Raw genomic sequence first — 12,361 nt, forward strand, 5'->3', positions numbered from 1 at the left:
CATGCCAGCCCCACCCCAGGCACAGTGTCCCCAGAGCACCCCCGCATGGCACTTCTGCAGAAGCCAGGTTCATGGGCTCCACAGTCAGTTCCTCTCCCTGCCCAATAGCCAACACAATCTGTCTGTGCTGCGTGCTAAGTTGCGACAGTCATGTATGACTCTGTGTGGTCCTATGGACTGTAGTCTGCCAGGCTCCTCTGTCCATGGGATTCTCCAGGCAAGAATACTGGAGTGGGTTGTCATGCCCTCCTCCAGGGGATCTTCCCAGCCCAGGGATTGCACCCTTGTCTTCTCGTATCTCCTGCATTGGCAGATGAGTTCTTTACCACTAGTACCACCTGAGAAGCCCCTTATTTCTTGAGTCAAGTTTAGTTTTAGAATGAGATTCTCACATTCCACCTACTCTCCCAAATGGAGTTTTCATACAGGTAGGTAGATCTCCCTGATGACCGCTTTGTTCATGCTGAATATTTCAACCCTAAAGAAAGAACTACAAGGCTGTTTAATTCAAAACACATTGACTAGGCACCTAATGTGGACAGCAGCCTGCGCTCAGCCCAGCAAGGAGTGCAAAGAGGACAAAATTGTGTGGATGGGGACTTCCCTATTGCCCCAGTGGTTAAGAATCTGTCTTCCAGTGTAGAGGATGAGGGTTTGATCTCTGATCAGAGAACTAACGTCCCACAGCGAGGGGCGGGCAACAAAGCCCACATGTTGCAACTACTGGGGCTCATGCTCCATAACTAGAGAAGTTTGTGCTCTGCAACGAGAAGGCCTTATGCCGCAACAAGAGAAGAAGCCCCGTGCTTCAGCTAGAGAAGCCTCTGCAGACCACAACTAGAGAAAGCCCGGACGCTGCAACCAAGACCCAACATAGCCAAAATAAAAAAAAGGAAAACACTCAAAATGTGTTGATGATGGTGTTACAGTTATTGGCATCCATTGTTCTACCAGTGAATTGGGCAGAGAGCACTGAATAGGCATCCATTCATAAGAGCAAGGTGGGAAGGAGTGTGTGCTTTATTTGTTCAAGGGGAAATGTGTTCTTGGGGCTGGCCAATCCCACCCTATCGTTAGCTTAAGTGATTCCATGTGATACAATATGAAAACTAAATAGAAATGTTTTTTGCCTTGTCCATGAAGTTCTGTAAGACTTTCTCAGGACTCAGCATATTAAACAGCAGAGACAAATGTCCATACAGTCAAAGCTATGTGTTTTCCAGTGGTCATGTACAAATGTGAGAGTTGGACCAAAAAGAAGGCTGGACACCAAAGAACTGATGCTTTCAAACTGTGGTGCTGGAGAAGACTCTTGAGGGTCCTTTGGACTGCAAGGAGATCAAACCAATCAATCCTAAAGGAAATCAGTCATGAATATTCATTGGAAGGACTGATGGTGAAGCTCCAATACTTTGGCCCCCTGATGCGAAGAGCCAATTCATTGGAAAAGACTCTGATACTGGAAAAGATTGAGGATGGGAGGAGACAAAGGCGACAGAGGATGAGATGGATGGATGGCATCACTGACTCAATGGATGTGAGTTTGAGCAAGCTCTGGGAGATAGCGAAGGACAGAGGAGCCTGGCATGCTGACGTCCATGGGGTTACAAAGAGTCAGACAAAACTTGGTGACTGAACAACAACAACAACATAATCTTCAGACCAAAGGGATGGTATTAGGGTCCAGTGGTTACAAACACAGACTTTGGGTTGGATTCAACTCATTCTTTACCAGCTTCCAGCTACATGTTTGGGCAAAGTACTAACCTTCCTTCTGGGATAACAGCAGTACTTATATCATAGGGCTGTTACCAAGATGATACAAACTAATATCTATAAAGTGCTTTTAACAGAAAAAGTACTTAAATATCATTATTATTATTCAGGAGATCCTGAACACTGTTAGCACATATTTATTTGCACTATTAGAAGACTCATAAGTTTTCTCACCTAAAGATAAATCATCTTGTCTAAACATTTGCTTCTTTGATTTACGCTTCTCAACTCTATGTTCAAGGTTCTTTATTATTTTACCCATGCTTTCCTTCATGTATTCATCTAAATTTTCTTTTCTTTTTTAAAAATTGAGGATATACTATGTGCCAAGAACTGTTAGGTCCTGAGGACACAATGGATGAACAGATGGTCATGATTACTGCTCTGAGGAGTTCACAGCCCACTGGCATACAGGGTGTTGATTGTTGATTGAACAATCACACAAAAATTGTGACATTAATATTGTGATAGTTAAGAGGAAACAGTGCTGAGAGTGCATGTGTGAGAAGGAATTTGACCTGGCCTCAGGGTTAGATGAGAACTGGGATGTGAAGGAAGGATGGAGTAGGGGGGCCAGACAGAATATTACAAATAGAGAGACGCCATGTGCCAGTTTTTGTTGCAGTAACAAATGACCTCCGTGTCTCTGTGGCTTACTTGCTTATTTTACAGGCAGGCCGTGTTGACTCCATTTATGCCTAGGCTAGGACTCTGCTTCTCATTTAGATACTCAAACTGCAGGAACAGTCCCTGTGTGAGACACGGTATTCATGTAGCATAAGGTAAGGTCAAGAGCACTAGTGGAAACGTGCCATGACTCTAAGGGCTTCTGATTGGGTGTGGCCTTGTCCCGTGTACACTCCTTTGGCCGAAATACAAAGCCAGTGGCACAGGAATGATGGTCCTCAACACTGGGGACATAGCAGTTGACAGGAATGTGAACTTTCCTACAGGAAAGGGATGGCAATGAAAAACTGCAAAAATAATGTAATTTACTATGTTAAGGCTCTGTAATAGGAAAAAGTCTGGAGGCCTACATGGCTAGTAGTGAGAGAGTTGGCTGGATCAGAGGCGATGAGGGTGGAGTGGCAGGTGGGGCCAAGCCATGCAAAGGACTCTGAACTTTATCCTGTGAGCAATAAAAACACTGATCTTTACCCATTCAATCTCTTTCCTTAGTTGTGAAAAAATACTTTTCCTGTTTTTCTGATCTCTGAAGTTATACTGTTTATTAGAGAAAGTGTGGACATGGCAGATAAATTTGTAAAAATCACCCTTAATATTACAACTCAGAACCGTCATTCATTGATATTTTGTTGAACATATTTCTAGACTTTTAGATGTTATTTTAATGTACATAATTTCTACAATAAAAACTGGATCATATTCTTCATCAGTTGTTACAAATATTCTCTAAGTTATTAAATAGTCTCCTTATTGTCTGATCATATGGATGTGCCATAATTAAACCAGTTCTAAACTACTGGACATATAGATTTTTTCCCCCCAATTTTCCCATTTTATAAAAGTCTCTAAATAACTCTGCAATGGACTTCTTTAGATTTAGCAACATCCATGTTATTTCATAAATGTGATATTGTTATCTTAAAGGATATAACAAATTTAAGACCACTACAAAAGTTGTCAATTGTCCTTCCAGAAAAGTCATAGCAAATCACACACAACAGCAGAGCAGGATTTTCCAGCTCTGTTGATAATTATCTTATATTGCCAGTTTAATCAGTGGAATTATTTTAATTTTACATTTATTTGATTATTCAGGACGGACCTTATTCTCTATAATTCTCAGTGTTTCCATCAGGGAAGGACTTGCCTGATTGAAACGCTGGGCCTTTTGGATCTTCGGCTTAGAATGCACTCTGTTTCTCTCCAGCAAATTATGACTGCTTCTCACCTTATGACTCTGCAAGATTTTCTTCTGCTTCCTACAACAAGTCTTCTCTGATTGCCTCAGTCTCTTTACTGTGGAAGCTGCCAGGAAGAATGCAGACTGTTGGTTTTATGTGCATGAAAGGATATGTTTCCCATACACCTCATCTCCGCAGATGAAGAGCGTGTTTCTGTGGTTAAATACTGTGCCCTCCTACAGTGACTCACTCTGTCCTCTGCGTGCCTGATAGTCCATAAACATTTCTGAATGAATGCCAAGGAAAGTCATAATGGCATAATGGGTGGGTAAATCCTGACCTGATGGATGACTCACTTGTGGAGACTGGCACGTGGCTATATCAATAAAAGATTATGGACCAAAAGTCATTGTGAATGTCACTCAGAATTTCTTTTTAGATTGTAATTAACACCAGTTTTTCAATTTTCATAACAGAGGTTAGCAACAACACATTCTGATTTGATAGAAGCCCGATGACTTAAATCTCTCTTTCTTATATACACACTTTTCCTCCTAGCCAGAGACAAAGAACTTTTATCCATTTGATACGTGGCATGATTTCCAGTTAATTTTTAATAGAGATTGGACTTTTCTTTCCCTCCTGTTACAGATTGTGCTAATGTCTTGTCAAGCTAGTCTGACAATGTAAATTGTACCTTCATCCTCTCCTTCTCATGTTACAGAGGGGCCAAGCCTTACAACATGAAAAGGCCATTAGCAGAGCATTGGATTGTGTCGGTGGGGAGTGTGGAGAAAAGGGCAACCCTTGTTGACATGGTCCTGCTTGCTGGGGTGGTAGATTAAGTGCCTGCAAGTCTCTTAGAGGTCTCAGGTGAATTGGACTTATGATGATTTATTGCTACACTGGCATCGTTTGCACCCCTCTCTTGAAAGAGCAGAGACTAAAGCCGGTCAGTTCTTTGTTCCATCACGTCACTGCTCTACACGCATTCTGTGCCACTGAACCGAGAAGTAAATGTAGGAGTATTCTTTCACATAGCTCCATACATTCCCCCTCAGTGACAAGAATGGCTACATGACTGACGTCAAATCTATTTGTCTTACCTACCTGCTTCAATAGTACCAGATGGTGCTTATGGCATGTGCTGTATACTATATAGAATACTATACACATACGATATAGAACATAGTATGCGCATTAGCTACTCAGTGAGCCCGACTCTTTGCAACTCCATGGACTGTAGCCTGCCAGGATCCTCTGTCCATGGGATTCTCCAAGCAAGAATACTGGAGTGGATTGCCATGCCCTCCTCCAGGGGGTCCACCTCACTCAAGGATTGAACTCAGGTCTCTTGCATTGCAGACAGTTTTTTTACCACTAGGGCCAGTTGGGAAGTCCTGAATATCATACACAGTGTACCATATATTCTCCCTGTTGTCTCCCATCTTGCAAATATCACCTATGCCTTCAAACAAATAGATGCCCATCTCCTTCCAGAAACAGTGAGATTTTGGTTTTTAATCATTGTTTTCCAAATAAAGCCAAGGCACTCCCTGAACAGGTGTTCTCTCCATGAGTTACTTAATTAAAAGAGCTCCCCGAAGGCCACTGAAACACCAGAAGAGACTGAAGAACAGAGATTTAATTTTGAATAAATCCTTTATTAAAATGGAAGGAAAGTCAATCTGGTCTATTTCAACTTGGGAGGCTACATTAAAACTCCATCAGCAAAGAATGATGCCTTGTTCCAAAGCAGTGTTTTCAGAGTGTGTAATGAGGACCGTCTGCATTAGGATGATTTGGGGAGCTTGTGAAACATTTAGGTTCTTGGCTTCCCCCCAGACCTACTGAACTCACTGAGGGTCGAGCCTGCATCTGCATTTTAACATCCACCATGCTGGATAAGATGGTAAAGAATCCATCTGCAAAGGCAGGAGACCCAGGTTTGATCCCCGGGTTGGGGAGAACCCCTGGAGAAGGGAATGGTTACCCACTCCAGTATTTTGCCTGGAGAATTCCATGACCAGGGGAGCCTGGGGGCTATAGTCTGTGGTGTTGCAAAGAATCTGACACAACTGAGCGACTAACACTTTCATTCTGGGCTTCCCAAGTGTGAAGAACGTGGGAACCTAGAGGTAAATAACCCATCTGCCAATGCAGGAGACATAAGAGATGTGGGTTCAATCCCTGGGATGGAAAGATCACCTGGAGGAGGGCATGAAAACCCACTCCAATATTCTTGCCTGGGAAATCCCATGGACAGAGGAGCCTGGTGGGCTACAGTCCATGGGGTCACAAAGAATTGAACATGACTGAAGTAACTTAGAAGGCACGCATGCTGGGTAATTTCTTTGTACACCAAAGTTTGAGAACCAACACAGGGCTTAATGATATTCTAGAGGATATAAGTCTGAATATGATATTGTCTTCCTAAAACTCTACATGAAGAGCATTGTTTAATGTCTGCCTCCTCCATTAAGTTGTTAGATCTGTAATGGTAGGGACCAGTGACTTCACCCGCATATCTCCAGGGCCCAGCCCAATGCCTGGCCCATTTCATACCTACTGGATGAGAAACTTAAGGACTCAGGCCCATCTTTATTTTAACAAGTCCTGTAGTTGAGCCTGATTCCTGCTATAGTTTGAGAAGCCCCAAGTATAAAAGAATCTTTTCAGAACAACTACTTGCTTCATAAGAGTAGCAATCTACTGCCCTTCCCCTGCACCCTCCTCTGGCCATTTCAAATGGGATACTCTGGTCTGTATGCTACCATATCTCTCTTAAGATCAGGATATATTAGATTATAGGCACAGTTTCAAGAAAAGAAAATATTATTTCCACTTGACAACAGAGGAGAGTGAGGCACATTGAATGGAGGTGACTTGCATGAGGCTGATAATGGACAGATTTGGGGTTTAATTCAAAGTCTCTTAGAAACTTATGCCACATTCTTTCTTATTTTTTTTTACTAATTGCCTGTGTGTGTGCTCGGTCACTTCAGTTATGTCCAGCTCTTTGTGACCTCATGGACTGTAGCCTGCCAGGCTCCTCTGTCCATGGGATATATCAGGCAAGAATACTGAAGTAGGTTGCTACTCCAGGGGACCTTCCTGACCCAGGGATTGAACCTGTGTCTCCTGCACTGGTGGGCAGTTCTTCACCACTGAGCCACTTGGGAAGCCCCGCTAATTGCCTAGGTCCTGGCTTGTGTTTCATTGGTCTAGATGAGGACTCTTCGGTGAGTGTTTTAAGGGAGAAATAACACAGTCTTCTCTCATCACTAATAACATCACCCTGAGGATATCTGCCCTGCAGGACCGAGATCTGAGTAATTTGCTGAACAGATCATCCAGAAGTGGTCTGAAGTGATCCTTGGACTTCCAAGCTGGAGCAGCAGCCTGATTGCTGTTAAAATGTCCCCTCTCACATTCACCAAATGGTCCTTAAAAGTTACGCATTTAAAAAAATTCTGTTCCAGTAACCAAAATAAGTCACGTTTCTACAGACTGGAGATCTAATGGAAGAATATTCATTGTGAATAAATAAACCTCTTGAAGACAGATTTGTGTTTGTTTGTTTGTTTTAATTCAGAGTAATGAGTGAGGTAATTCTTGACTGGTCTAGAGAAAAATAGATCACTAATCCATACATACTCATTTTAAATTCATGGTTGCATGAATACAAAAAACAATGCCATATCAAATATAGCAAGATGAGTGCCATAAGAAGCACAGGCAAGATACTGTGGGAAAACCTAAGAGGGCGAACTGAAGAGGTGTGGGAGTTAAGGAAGGCTTCCTGGAGGTAGTGAGGTTAGGACCTGAAGATTTTATAGGCACTGCCAGCTGGGGAGTGTGCAGGAAGAGAAGTATAGGGAGGAGGAAGGTGTTTCTCTACATATAAAGAGTATATTTCAGAGTCAACCTATTTAGGTCTTGTAATTATACCCCAACTTATCTCTATTCTTTGGAGAATCAAACAAAAACAGAGATGTAAGACAGACTTGCCTAGTCATTCAAAGTCTTGGCATCCTCTTAATCTTATTTACCACCACCATCATTATTATAATACTATTATTAGAGAAAATAGGATGGCAGACTATATTAATATAACTATGGGCTCAAAACAGGGAGAATGGAAAATCCTCTTTCCTTCTTCTCAGATTAGAAACATCTGGGTTTCATGTCTGATGCCCCACTTAAAGGCACCCTGATAAATTGTAGTGTGTTCAGGAGTAGCAGAGGGGAAATATCTCATATGAGGAACATCTGAAGAACTAGAAGGCTGCGGAAAGGCAGGAGAGCTATCTTTCAACTCCAAAGTGCTATTATTACGGGAGAATTTCCCTAAGAGGTAACTCTAGGCTATCTCCCATGAAATTGCCATGGCACCCTTTAAACTGTACATCTCACTGGAGTAAGGACCAAGATGGTCTTACCACTGCTTCCTCAATGCCTAGCACAGTGCCTGGTACATAATAGATACTCAGTAGATATTTGTTGAATGAATGAATGACTGGGACAGAAGCAGCCCCAGGCCAACTGCAACTTCTAGGCTCTGTATTATTCCCACCATTTCCAAAGATGAGAACTTGGTTGTACTCTTTTTCAACTAGAAATATGGCCCACTTACAAGATACAAAGCTCATCACATCATTGTGTCTCGTTTCCATGGTGTATCTGCAGACAAATCCTTTAAAACACTTAACCAGTGGGTGAGATGCTGTGTCTAATAGTTTTGCAGTACAGCTTGGAGAGTTTATTTTTCACAATCTGTTCTATGCATCAAAAACCAAAATATACAATTGAAATTGATGCTGAGAAAGCGAAAAGACTTTTTTTCAGGTCTGGGAATTGACCCCTTCTGCCTAATCTAGTGATAAGTGCCCTGAAATTATGCAAGAGGAAAGAGGGGATAAGTGAAGATTTTAATCACAGAGCTGATAGATTCGAAGCACCCCAAGCAGTTTTCTGAGCTCCTTAAGCATCAGAGTATCCCTCCAAGGGTCTGTGGAGACCACTTAGTATAACATCTTCATTTTTATATGAGTCAACTTGTCCAAAAAATAGAGAGTCTTTTCCCATTAAAGCATCCTAGAGTGGCACAGCAGGTGTTTTACTCAAAGACCTGCTTTCTCCACCATGTACTGCCACTTTCCTGATATTCTTTCTTTTCCATCTGTGGCCAGCTCAGCATTCATCTTCCTCTAAAAATCAAAGATGGGCTAAAACAGTAAGCTGACTTTCTCCACTTTCCTCCACCAGGAATCATGTCCTTCTCAGCTACCTCTTTTCATATGCAGCCTATAGCAGATTCCTCCCCCCACCTTATCTTCCCTTTGGGTTTTCTTTTTCCCTAAAACGGTCTATTTAACAAGTAATGATTGTGTTCATCTTGGCACTCTGACAGCCTATAGCAAAATAACAGAAGCAGGAAAAACAAATGGAGGGGAGTACTCTAAAGATCTGGACTTTCAAAGAATAAGGAAACGCTCTACTGACTTTTTGTTCAGTTTCCTAAGATGAAGACATTTAAATATGTAAAATACAATCCTCACCTTAGGCAGCTGCTCATTTATGAGACTTTTGACACCAGCCATCTAGATATGAGTTTTTTGAAGTGAATGACTGATGCTGTCTTTAATCTCAGTATTTCATATTCATTGTATGAATGCTTATTCCTAACTAGATCTAGATGGTAGGTTGAATGATTTGAAGAGTAGAAAGCTTCTCCATTGAAGATTATATTTTAATTGGCCTATTAAACAATTTAGACGTAGATAGATATTCCTTTTCATGAAGGCATTTTTCTTCAGGGATCTCCTATAAAATACAGCTAGGACTGGCACAACCAAGGTACCAGGAGTCATCAAATATTGAATTCTAGGTGAGGGAAACCCAGGTTTGATCCCTGGGTTGGGATGATCCCTTGGAGAAGGAAATGGCAACCCACTCCAGTATTGTCTGGAGAATACCGTGGACAGAGGAGCCTGGCAGGCTATAGCCTATGGGGTTGCAAAGGGTCAAATGTGACTGAACAACTAACACTTCACCAGTTTTTGCCTTGAAAATCTGAAAATATAATTCCTCTCATTAATGAGAACTAAGACAGGTAAATTTGATACATGCAAGCTTGGAAGATATGTCATATTGACAGTGAAGGAAGCAGGGAACATGGGGATCACAGCACAGAAACGTGACTAAGGCAAGAAGAGTAATAAATAAAAAATAAATTTAAAAAGAGCAATAAATAGGTAATGTAATAAAACTTACACTTCTCCCTTATTTTGTACAGGGACAGACTAGACAGGAAATGTCTGCATTTTTGAAAATTTTACTTCACTCATGTTTGCTTTTATGATTTTGTTTTAGAATCATTGTCTTTTTAAACTGGAGTATGATTGCTTTACTATGCTATGTTACTTCCTTCTGTACAATGAAGCGAATCAGCTAGACATTTATTCCCTGCCTCTTGGACCACCCCTGCCCAGCACCCTACCTGCCTAGGTCATCACAGAGTCCTGAGCTGAACTGCCTCTGCTAAACAGCAGCTTCCTGTTAGCTATGTACTTTTTACATGGTAGTGTATATCTGTTAATCCTAATCTCCCAATTTGTCCCACCCTCCCTTACCCCTGTGATGTCCATACGTCCATTTGCAACATCTGTGTCTCTATTCCTACCCTGGAACTAGGTTCATCTGTACTCACACCAGTCAGAATGGCCACTGTCAAAAAATCTATAAACAATAAATCCTGGAGAGAAGGAAATTCTCTTGCACTGTTGGTGGGAATGTAAATTGGTACAGTCACCAGGGAGAACAGTATAGAGGTTCCTTAAAAAATTAAAAATAGAACTACCACGTGACCCAGCAATCCCACTACTGCATATATACTGGAGAAAACCATAAGTTAAAAAGACATATGTACCTCATCTATTTGCTTTTGTTAACCAAACACTTCATGAACAACTAAAGTTAAGATGTGCTTACTTAGTAGCTCAGTCATGTCTGACTCTTTGAACTGTAGCCCACCAGGCTTCTCTGTCCATGGGATTTCCCAGGCAAGAATACTAGAGTGGGTTGCCATTTCCTCCTCCAGGGGATCTTCTCAATCCAGGGATCAAACCCATGTCTTCTGCATTGCAGGCAGATTCTTCACCCACTGAGCCACCCAGGAAGCCCATAAAGCCCATAAAGTTAAGATTCTTGATTCCAGAATTCAAGGTTTTAACTGTTTCACTCTGTTCTCTTCTGAAGGAGCCCCAGATGGAAACATCTGGTCCCAAAAGTCTTCTGCTGGGTTTTAATGAATAAAAACCTCTCCTGAAAACAAAACAAAACCCCTCCATGAACCCTAACCTCAAGCCACTGTTTTAGCTTTATTTGAGGAATTTGATTTTTTAGTCCAATCAAGCAAGTGATGAAGTTGTATTGAATTGAGAAGTAGCCTTATCTTGGCTTCCTGAGGTCTAATATTAGGATAAAAACTTCTCATCTAGATCAGAGAAGTCAGAGAAGTCAGTCTCTAAGAGAGAATAGCTGCTTATCTTGAGTGAAGACCATGTGGGGGAGGGTGTAAGCACTGTTTCCACAGGTTGGCACTGATGGAATGGTTCCTCTTACCTTCTCTCTCAGGTTATCTTTGGTCTTCTCATCTCACTCTTCATTTGGGGTGTTTTCTTTTGTCCAAATATTTATAAGAAATTGACACTGGTTTTCTGGGCATTTGGTCCAGGTTTTCTAGAGTTTGGTTTCCTGCCTCAGAGGTAATTCCAGATATCACTTTTAGAGATGAACACATTGGTGGCTGTTATATTCATTAGTGCAAAATGTATTTCAGTTGAGGAGAAGAGATCTTTAACTTAGGTGCCTCCAAAGATGATAGGGAAAGGGCTGCCCTAAAAACTGAGAGTGCTGAAAGATGAGACATACAAATAAATCTTTGGCATTGCCATAAAAAACCTTGTTCCTCATATTTGCTTTGCAATAAGAGCTTGGTTTTAGTTTGAAAGCTATTCAGCCTTGATATTTGAAATAATAACATTTTATTTTCAAATCTGTTTACAAGTGACAAATCATTTTCTTTTGCTTCCAAGAAAAGTATGGAGAGAAGAAAAACACCTTCTGGGGTCAGAGCTTGGAGTGTGGTGGGAGATAAGATCGAATATCAGCAGAGTTAAGTCGGAAATAAATTTGGGTTTCCAGTTGTGGATCCTGGTTGAAAAAATAACCTCAAGCACTTTTCAAGATGAATGATGCTAGGAAAAGGCAAAGCCCAACTTTATGGCCCTAGTCCAAACACACACAGTTTTCTAGGATGCTAGAAAACTGACAGCAATGGTGCCTCATACAATATCTTCTCTTGCACTGTGTAGAATGATTTAGAATTTAACAATCATGTGCATATATGTTTTGCTACATGACACTATGACATGTATTATTATCCCCATCTCGCAGATGAAGAAACTGATGTTAATTTTAAATGACTTGCACATGTTTGTAAGACCAATACCTAAAAAAAAAAGCTGGACCTGGCTCCCAGATCCATTGGCTTCTGGTCTAGGATTCTTTCAGGTATGTCTTATTCAGGGTTTGGATTAAGATACCGCTTCCTCTTGTAGATTTTCTGTCTATAATCCAAAACCTGGATTGTAAACATCTCTGGGTTCCAAAAAAAAAATACGCTATAACAGCCTAGCTGTCATCACAGTGAC

General features: G+C 41.3%; 1 protein-coding gene across 1 annotated transcript in view; it reads right to left on the minus strand.

The window, feature by feature from the left end:
* Nucleotides 1-3,840, minus strand: part of ATP10B (ATPase phospholipid transporting 10B (putative)) — a 386,386-nt gene extending 382,546 nt beyond the window's left edge. The window contains exon 1 of the mRNA XM_060416606.1: nt 3,692-3,840. The gene's annotated coding sequence lies outside the window, so the exon portion shown is untranslated. The remainder of the gene's footprint in view (nt 1-3,691) is intronic.
* Between the last annotated feature and the right edge of the window lie 8,521 nt (nt 3,841-12,361).

The sequence above is a fragment of the Ovis aries genome, chromosome 5 (assembly GCF_016772045.2).
Source record: "Ovis aries strain OAR_USU_Benz2616 breed Rambouillet chromosome 5, ARS-UI_Ramb_v3.0, whole genome shotgun sequence".
Taxonomy (NCBI): domain Eukaryota; kingdom Metazoa; phylum Chordata; class Mammalia; order Artiodactyla; family Bovidae; genus Ovis; species Ovis aries.